Raw genomic sequence first — 9,713 nt, 5'->3', positions numbered from 1 at the left:
TCTAGAGATATCATTTACATTTAAAACCCGATTTTGACCAAAATTCATTATGATGAACTAATAATTATGAAAAATCATTAAAACTTTAAAGAATATTCATCATAACACATTTTTTTAACATACATGAGATAGAAAAATAACACAAAATCATTTAAATTCAAAACTCATGCATGCATAAACCTAGATGAGTAACAAAATAATAAAAAACAAAAACATTAAGTTCAGAGGTTACCCATTCCTTTTCAAGTATGGCTAGAGCATTTGAATATCTTCAATTTCATCATCATTGCTCCCACACACCTGCAAGAGACATTTAAGTAGAATTTGGTATCCAAATTGCTTTGGATCCTTGGACGTTAGTTTCAATGCCCCTTGTTCCCTTGGGAACCCATACTTGTCTAATTTTAAAACATTTTCCTTTCTTCAAAGGACAAGTATGTTCCAAACAACCATGAAAATGACAATGTGAGCATTTTTCCATTTTTAAACATAATTAGTTATTTTTAGAAATTAATTCTTTTTTCTTTTGTTAAGCTCTCAAGCTTCTTTCAAATCAAAATTTTCTTTTTCTAAATCATTAATTTTTACTTTTGAAAGCTCTAAATCATTTTTCAAAGATTCATTTTGTTTTTCAAAATCAACTTTTGTTTTCAAAACCAAGTCATTTTCAACTTTAAGTTTTGAAATTAATTTCTTATATTTGGAATTTATGGTCTCAAATTCCAAATACAACTCATTATAAGCATCTTGTAACTCATCAAAAGAATGTGAATTTAATTCATTTGAGTTAGACGATACCATTGAATCTTCTCCGATGGCCGTAAGGCATAGGTTGACTACTTCATCTTCATCACTCCAAGCTGCCACAAATGCCTTTTTTCTTGCTTGGTCTCTTCTTCTTTAGGAGAAGACATTCATACTTGACATGTCCCTTTCTTTGACAATTGAAGCACACCGGGGGACTCTTTTTCTTGCTCGATTCATGCTTCACTTCCTTGGAAGTCATGAATCTCTTGAACTTTTTAAAGAGTTTGGCCATCTCTTCTTCTTCATCATCTTCTTTGTCCACCTCTTCATTTGAATCTTGGTAGTTCTCATTGATGTACTTGAAGGCAATGCATACCTCATTCTTCTTATTGTTTTGCTTCTCTTCATCTTCTTCCTCTTCCTTCACCGTTAACTCATGAGTGAGAAAAGAACTAATCAACTCATCGAGAGTGAGAGACTTTAGATTTATAGCCTCAATGATCGTCATCTTCTTCAATTGCCAAGACTTTGGAAGAGCCTAGATCATCTTCGTCACAAGTTTCTCATTAGGGATTACCTCTCCAAATCCCTTTAGACTATTGACAATCACGAAAAATCTATCTATCATAGCTTTGATATCTTCATCGGATTTCATCTTGAAATTCTCATAGCTATGGTTGAGAAGACTTATCTTGGTTTCCCTCACTTTATCGGTTCCTTCATGAGTGACTTGGAGCTTATCCCATATCTCATTGGCATTGGAACAAGAGGAGACTCTTCCATATTCATCCGGGCCTATTGCACAAAAGAGAATGTGCATAGCCTTAGCATTGAGTTGGAACTTCTTCTTCTCTCCATCACTCCAATCATTCATCTCACTGGGTGGAGTGGAGTAACCCTTCATGATTGAGTTCCAAGTTCCTAGATCATTTGCTTGAATGAAGAGCATCATCCTATTCTTCCAATAGACATAATTTGCTCCATTGAAATACGATGGCTTGTTGACCGGTTGAGAATCTTCCATGTAATAAGCACCTGAGGTTGAAGCCATCTCTTTGTCGGTTGCATCGGGAATCGATAGAGCTTCTTCGAGGATCGTCTCAAGGATGTGAAGTCTTCTAATGAGTCAAGCTCTGATACTAATTGTTAGGATCGAAGAGGCTCAATTGAACAAACGAAAAATGTGCAAGAGAGATGAATTGGCAAAAATTGTTTAGGGAATAAGGAGAAATAAAAGATAGAAAGTTTTGCAAAATGATTTATAGTGGTTCGACTTATCAACTAAGTCTACCTCCACTACCTTAGCTCATCACAAAGGATTTTCTAATAAATTCACTAATTTGTTCTTTCTTTTTACAAGATCAACAATAACCTTTACAAACTCCCTAGTTTTTCACTTGGCTAAACTAGAATTAATCCCCTTTACTAAAGGTAAAGAAATGTAAACAAGAAAACCTCTCAAAGGTAGGGTGTTTATAAATTAAAGCTCACAAAAACAAAATATTTACAAGAGAAAGTAAAATAAGAATGAAAAACTCTTCTATTGTGTTTGATTGCTTAGATAGGTGTTCTAACCCTTCTTCAAATGTCTTGAACTTGTATATATATATTGGAATGAGGATGTGGCCATTTCTAGCCGTTGGGGATGTCTTTCTTTGCAAAATAAAACTACCTAGTACAGAGGATATTGGTACTACCTTTGTTATTTTTAAATAAAACTAGTCGTTACTAGTGGTTGGGTCTGACGGTATCGATACTAAGCCTTTGGGTATTCAAATTACTATGTAAAATAGTATCGGTACCCCTTTGGGTATCGGTACCATTTTTGCATTATGCAATTTGAGCAATGATAGTAGTATCGATACTACCTAATGAGTATCGATACTTCCCTTACCTTGATATCAGTACCATATAAACAGTATCGATACTGTTCATGAGGTATCGATATTGTAAGAACAATATCGGTACTTCTTGTACAGAAAAGTATTTTGTTCTCAATTTCAAGTAAAATGGACTTTGAATTATTTTTGAAAACTTTGAATAAATTCAATTTAAGTCCAAAAACATTTTTTCATAATTGTTATATCAAAATATAATTCAACAGGTTCTATTGTAATTGTAAAAATGCTTTCGATCAAACTTGAAACTTGAATCGATGCGCGGGGAAAGGGAGTTTGTATCTGAAATTTCTGCACTTACAACTTTCAAACATGATAACCTTGTTACACTTAAAGGCTGCTGTGTTGATGGAGCTAAAAGGCTCTTGGTTTACAATTACATGGAAAATAATAGCCTTGCACAGATATTACTAGGTAAGATATTCTATATGAAAAATTTGTGCTATAGTGATTTCATTCAATGAATTACAACAATGTGGAATACCCGAAATTGATCGGATGGTGAACGATATATTAGACTATATTGTTTGCTATGTATTCTGGATTAATAGGTGGAGAGAAAAACAGGATAAAACTTGATTGGGAAGCAAGGCGGGCGATTTCACTCGGAGTTGCTCGAGGGCTTGCATATCTTCATGAGGAAGTTAAGCCGCGCATTGTGCACAGAGATATTAAAGCTAGCAACATTCTTTTGGATCAGAATTTAGTACCGAAGTTTCGGATTTCGGTCTTTCGAGAATTCTAAGGGATAATGCTTCTCATATTAGCACCCAAGTTGCAGGCACATTGTAAGTGAGCATTTCTGGTTCTTTACTATGAACTTGATGAATATTTCTCGTGTGTAATTGAATTTATGCTCCTTGAAGTAACCGTGGCTAATGGAATTTCTTGCAAATGGCAAATGAGATAGAGGCTATCTCGCCCCTGAATACGCCTTCAGTGGACGTTTAACAATAAAAACAGATGTTTACAGTTTTTGGGTCCTACTTTTGGAAATTATTAGCGGCCAGACGGTTGTCGATTTTGACTTAGAGCATGGTGAACATTACCTTGTTCAAAAGGTAATGGTGCCGAAATTCTAATATTCCCATTCATGTTCCGAAAATATGTTTTCGGGCTAAATTACTAACCTGTTGATTTGATTATGCGTGGAAAACATACAGGCATGGGAAATATACAGGGATAACAGGATTCTGCAATTGGTGGATCCTATAGTAGGTATGAACTACCCCCATGAAGATGCGATTCGATTCATCAAGGTGGGTCTCCTTTGCATTCAAGAAAAATCCCGGCTCCGACCAGAAATGTCGACGGCACTGAAAATGTTGAGTAATGATGTAGACATTGAAAGAGTCCAGGTTTCACAACCAGGTCTTGTTGCTGATCTGATGAATATCAAGTTCGGACAAAAGACAACGTTTCATAGCCTCTACTCTAAAGCCTCAAATTTGGAAAACACCCCAAGCCCCCTCAGTTCATGTTCTTGACTTTGCAGGCTCTATACTTTTGGGGGAAACCGATTACTGTTCGTTGACGGCACTGAAACTGTTCGAATACAGTCCTGAAAATATTGTACAAACAAAGAAGGAAAACACACAGAAATATAGCACTTTCTCACAACAATTTTTCATTTTTTTCAGACCAAAATAAACATATTACAAATTCTCCCTTCTGCAGTAAAAGATGTGAGAGAAAAAGGTGCCAGAAGCAAAAATAAGAACTAATACAAGAGTTTTGAGAAATTATTTTACCTGTATCCTTCAGCTTATTTGTTAGAAATTAGATTGAAAAGCAGTTTCCATCTTCCCTGATTAAGGTAGCAGTATGCATGCATGGCTCCTTGCATGCCATTCACGAAGGCCACCGGATTCTCGATGGGCTTTATAAATGGCATACAGGGCGCCAGGCATGCAGAATATGCATGTATTATATGCAAGCATGATGATATATGAGTAGATGCATAACATATATGTTAAGGCCCAAAACTGAATGAAGATGATGATGATGCTAGAATAATGGTGTTCATGATATACGAATAGATGCATAACATATATGTTAAGGCCCAAAATTGAACGATGATGATGATGCTTGAATAATGGTGTGTATGATATATGAGTAGATGCATAACATATATGTTAAGGCCCAAAACTGAATGAAAATGATGATGATGCTTGAATAATGGTGTGTATGATATATGAGTAGGTGCAAAACATATATGTCAAGGCCCAAAACTGAACGATGATAATGATGCTTGAATCATGGTGTGTATGACAGTGAAGATGCAACAATGGAAGGCATGAATATGTATACACACATAGCAGAGAACTGTTGGAGAAAATGAACAAAAACTGTTGAGGTTAAGAAAATTGCATTAGGGAAAGGAGGCAAAGGATATATACGTACATATAGTGAAGAAAGAAAGAAAGAGAGTGACATCTTGGATAAAACTTGCAATCAGGCCATGATCTGAGGCCTTTATTGTTTGCTTGTTTGTTTTTTTCCCTTTCTCTTCTATCTTTTCAATATCATAAAGCAAAGGCTCATTTGCAATTCTGAAACAGATTTGTCTGCAAGTGCTTGGACGACATAGATTCCATACCTATACACCTGGTTTTTAAAACCTTTGTCCCATCTTCTTCTCTGCAGCTTTCCCTATCCGTGGCGCCAAAATGCAGACCACAAACAATAGTCTGAAAAGGAATATGGTTCCAAATTCTCCAATTTGGTTCCATGATTCTCCAATTTGCTAGTTTTTGATAGCTGCTAAATATTCTGAGAGTGTTTGAAGAAACTTTCCCTTAGGATCACCTGATAGCTGTATATAATACTAATACACCTATATGTTAGTCACAAGTTGGTGAAGCAAAAGTTTCAATCTTGCTTTCCTGAATTGAACAAGAAAACAATGGACATTAACAAAAAGGGATGCATAAACTGTAGTCTTTGAAACTTAAAAGCAAGAACAAGTTAAAAAAATGTTTTTGGAGTTGGAAGGTACTGCAAGTGCGAGAATCGTTATAATTTGTTGTCAATTTGAGTTGTTGGTTCAACCCTTTGTGTTTGGCTTCACCTTGGACTCCAGATTCTTCTCATCAAGCACTCTTATTAGGTTAAAAAATTGAATCTTCTTCACTATGCGGATATTAAGTAATACATTGCATCTCATTCTCAAGTACAAGAAATTGATTTACAGTTGCCAATACATATGCATATTGCTAATCTGTTCATTTGATTTCGTAACATAAAACAAAATAGTTGGGGGTGCCAAAGATCATAGGATCAATCCATCCTTCACGATTTTCTGCAACAAAAGTACCATATCCGACATCGTAGGACGCTCACCAGGATCTTCTCATATATCCGCCAATTTAAGAAAAGGCTCGACATTTCTCGGGAGCGCAGCGTAAAAATCGATAATGGAAGCTGCTTTACTCTGTTTAATTAAGGGAACTGCCCAATCAACTATGCTTGCAGTTGTAGATCTTTATCATAAGCTTTCCTTCCACTGAGAATCTCCAACAAAACAATCCCAAAGTTGTACACACCACTTTTCATGTCTCCGTTAAGATCGAGATCCCTCTCAATTGATGTAACTAGTCCAAAATCTGCAATTTCTGCTCCCCAATTTGAATCCAAAAGAATGTTTGAAGCCTTGAGATTGCGGTGGATAATTGGAGGCACAACTTCCTTGTGAAGGTATCGAGTCCCCTTGCTGCCTGCAACGAGAACTTCAAACAAAGGCTTCAACTAAAGTGATGTGTACCATGGGGCATATATTCATAAACAAGCAGCCTTTCCCCCATTTCAGAACAGTAGCCTAGCAAATTCACAATATTGCAGTGTCTCACATTGCAAAGGATTTCAAGTTCCATCTCAAACTCACGAATGTTGGTGTGGATTATCGTGGCAGCATTGGCCCTCTTGACAGCAACTTGCCTCCCATCCGATAGCACCACTTTGTAAACAAAACCATAACTTCCCCTACCAAGCTCATTGAACTCCTTGAACCCGTTAGTGGCGTCTTTAACTCAGAAAGCCGGAAAATTTGAGCTGTTCCAGGACAAGGAGTGATTGAAACAAGAGAGAATGAAACAGCAGTGGTGTCACCATCCAACTGGTCTGGTTTGCCTATGCAAGACTTGAACCGTTTTTTCATCCCTTCTTCCGTTATCGACACAAACATTCGTTGAAGATAACACCAGCTAAGCAATATCAGAAAAAACACAAAAACACAAGAGCCAACTATGATTAAAAGTCAAATCTTGTGATGCCAGTGTTCATCCGGAGATGATGGGATCCCACAAACATCCCAACAAGTACTGTTTTGGCAAAGAGAGCAAGCCGTGCATATTCGGTCTGCGTTTTTAGTGCATGGACTAGACAAGAAGAAACCTGCAAAGCAATTCGATGAACAAGGTGGACAAATCTGCAAATCTTTCCTAACACACAAGCTAGTCAAATCTGACTCATTTAGGTTACTTGCATTGAAAGCAAACTCCCTTTCGAGGCACAAAGTCGAACGACAGAGACCAGGGCTGCATAATTCCAGAGGTGGACTATAATCAGGTTGCAAAGTAGTATTTCTAGACCAAATTTCTAAAACCAAATCATCTTCCCTTATGCCGCGTGTAGCGAAGTCCGATGAAGCAAGTGCCATAAACCCGGAATGCTTCGGTACAGAAGAAAAATTGAAGCTGCCCAACATTCAGCCCCGTGATTATTCTCTCGAATCTCACAAAAATGATGACCACTGGCCGTAAATGACATAAAACGGACCCGATAGGAGGATCGGAAAATGAATCCGAATCACCCCAGCATCTCACTACACAAGACAACTCCATGATGCCACATATAGAACCTTTAGCTGAAGCTAAAACTAAAAAACTCTCCAAACTTTTGAAACCCCTAAAACATTAGCAGTTGGTCCCCAACAAACAAGCCCTCCTTCTTTGATCCCGCCACAACTAAACCCTTCACCAGAAACAATCTTATTGAAAGCAAGGGTATTAGTATAGGGGTTTCAAATCGCGGTCGCTATTGCGTTTTCGGTTATTTCGGATTTACCGTGATTGCGGCCGTCGCGGGTAACTCGACGGCGGCGAAACCGCTATATCGTGATCGCGGACCGTTTTTTAAAACTAAGTACTCTGATTATAAAACAGATTACTCTGTTTTGAACTTAAAGTATCATTAGAACCTTTTACAATTTCCCAACAATAACGGTACCGGATCCATGATCAGAATAATAAGCCCCTCTGATTCCACCAACATGACTCTTTCCAGAAGTTATGTGAGAATAAGCTGTGGTTTTATAATCTGAAGGAACAAGATCAGTACCTGACGCCAGCAAGCTCCAACAAAAAGCTTCGGAAGTGTTGGCTAATATGCCACAAAGGAAACCTTCTCCGCCTGATAGAGCCACCATTGGAGGAACTTGAGAAGCTGAGATCAATGATGATAGTGAAGTTAAAGCAGACGAAGCAGCGGTAGTAATAGTATTAGAAGAAGAAGAAGGGGTGTTGTTGTTTTTGTTCCAACATATAACTTCCTGTTTCCCGCTGGCATCAATGGCACAAAAGAATCCGTCGTCGACGAATGCGGCGGAGATGGGACCATTTGATCCGAACCCAGATGCGGAAATTGCTGAAATGAGGAGGAGGAGGAACACGGTCGTTCTGAGGATTTGCATGATGGTGGGTCTTTGCTGCTGCTGTTCCAGTGGTTATGGTTGGTCTTGGTTCTCTTCTTGTTTGTTGACATGGGATTGAGGTGTAAATGCAAAATAGGAAAAGGAAGAGATAGAGATAGTTGATGAGGTTGGTTACAAATGACGATAAAGCAGCAAGGGTGTCGCCGATTTTTCTTCTCTGTTTTGTTTGTATTTCATATTTACTATAGTTTGCATTTTTACCTGTTACTTAAAGCTCCAATTTCAGCTAACTTCTCATCAAATTACTATCTCAAGCAAATTCCATTGTTTGTTCAAACAGATTTTGGTTTCCTCATTAGACAGCTTCATATGCGTCGAACTTTAGCTGTCCAAGTTAAGTCTAAAACACGACAGGAACAGAGTAATCTGACAGCAAAGTTATGCTCAGAATTGAATGCAGCATCGAGTGATTGCAGAGTGATGGAGGGGAGTGTTTCAAATTCTCAAAAGAACCAATAAAAAAAACAGTATTTCAGTGTCGATTTGTGAAGTAGCTGCCAAAAACCCTTTATCCTAGAAATTATGAACACCCTGATCTTATCAGATGCTTGTTCGGTCAGCTTGTCTGGCCTTTTTCTTTTGCAGCTAAACGCCTCCCTGTAGAGTCAACCTGAATCTTCCTTTTGTTTCCCCAACGGTTACTGAAGTTTGAGTTTCATTTTTCACTGCTAAATTTCAAAAGTTACGAAACGGTTATTAACATTCCCGTTTTCCAATAGAACCGTCACTCTCTAACCGTCACATGCTAACGGGTTAATAGTCGAGTAACCATTTTGTTAGAAAACGATAACGTTAGTGATTATTGTGTAACTTGTAAAACATCATAGTGAAAAGAAAAAATTACTCAAACTTTAGTACCCGTTGATATAATTTTCCCTTTTTTAGCAGTTAAAACTACAATGGCTGAACAAATTGCCCGAATGGGATCAACAAAATCTTCTAAAGATCTTATTCAAATGGTGTGTACATTGTATTTAGTGTATAAAATATATAAAGGTTAGTCCTGTCTAGTCTCCCCCACCCACCATCCCCAAGGCCAGTTATTTGCATAGGATCCATCTTATTCCTCTTGTATTCCCATTTTTTTATTTATCCTTCTCAAGTCAAATGCTATTGTTAGAACGCAATGTTATGAAAACCTAAAACCCTAATGAATAGCTTAACTACAAGATAGAAAAGCTTGATCTCCAAGCAAATATTAGGGTTGATGAATAGTCACTTTCTAGTGATATTCAAATCCTTTCATTGTGTGAACATATAACATACATATATATATATAGTTTAGATAGAGATAGATATGCAGGGTGAGGGTGGTAGATCCATGGTCCAGGATAGGCAGGGGATTCGGGTATTCATGG

General features: G+C 37.5%; 1 long non-coding RNA gene and 1 pseudogene across 3 annotated transcripts; one reads left to right on the top strand and one right to left on the bottom strand.

Annotated features, from left to right (window-relative positions):
* Positions 1-2,902: 2,902 nt before the first annotated feature.
* LOC120128310 lies at positions 2,903-4,286 on the top strand. Of its 3 annotated transcripts, none has more exons than XR_005516625.1 (4): positions 2,903-3,059; positions 3,213-3,433; positions 3,512-3,706; positions 3,809-4,286. It is a non-coding gene; the product is annotated as an uncharacterized LOC120128310 (long non-coding RNA). The 3 variants fall into 3 exon arrangements; XR_005516626.1 differs by having other exon boundaries at positions 3,205-3,433; XR_005516623.1 differs by having other exon boundaries at positions 3,197-3,433.
* Positions 4,287-5,788: 1,502 nt separating this feature from the next.
* Positions 5,789-8,411, bottom strand: LOC120128270 (annotated as a pseudogene).
* Positions 8,412-9,713: the final 1,302 nt, after the last annotated feature.

Source organism: Hibiscus syriacus, unplaced genomic scaffold (genome assembly GCF_006381635.1).
Source record: "Hibiscus syriacus cultivar Baekdansim isolate YM2019G1 unplaced genomic scaffold, ASM638163v2 tig00001518_pilon, whole genome shotgun sequence".
Taxonomy (NCBI): Eukaryota; Viridiplantae; Streptophyta; class Magnoliopsida; order Malvales; family Malvaceae; genus Hibiscus; species Hibiscus syriacus.
This window is presented reverse-complemented; position numbering and strand designations above follow the sequence as displayed.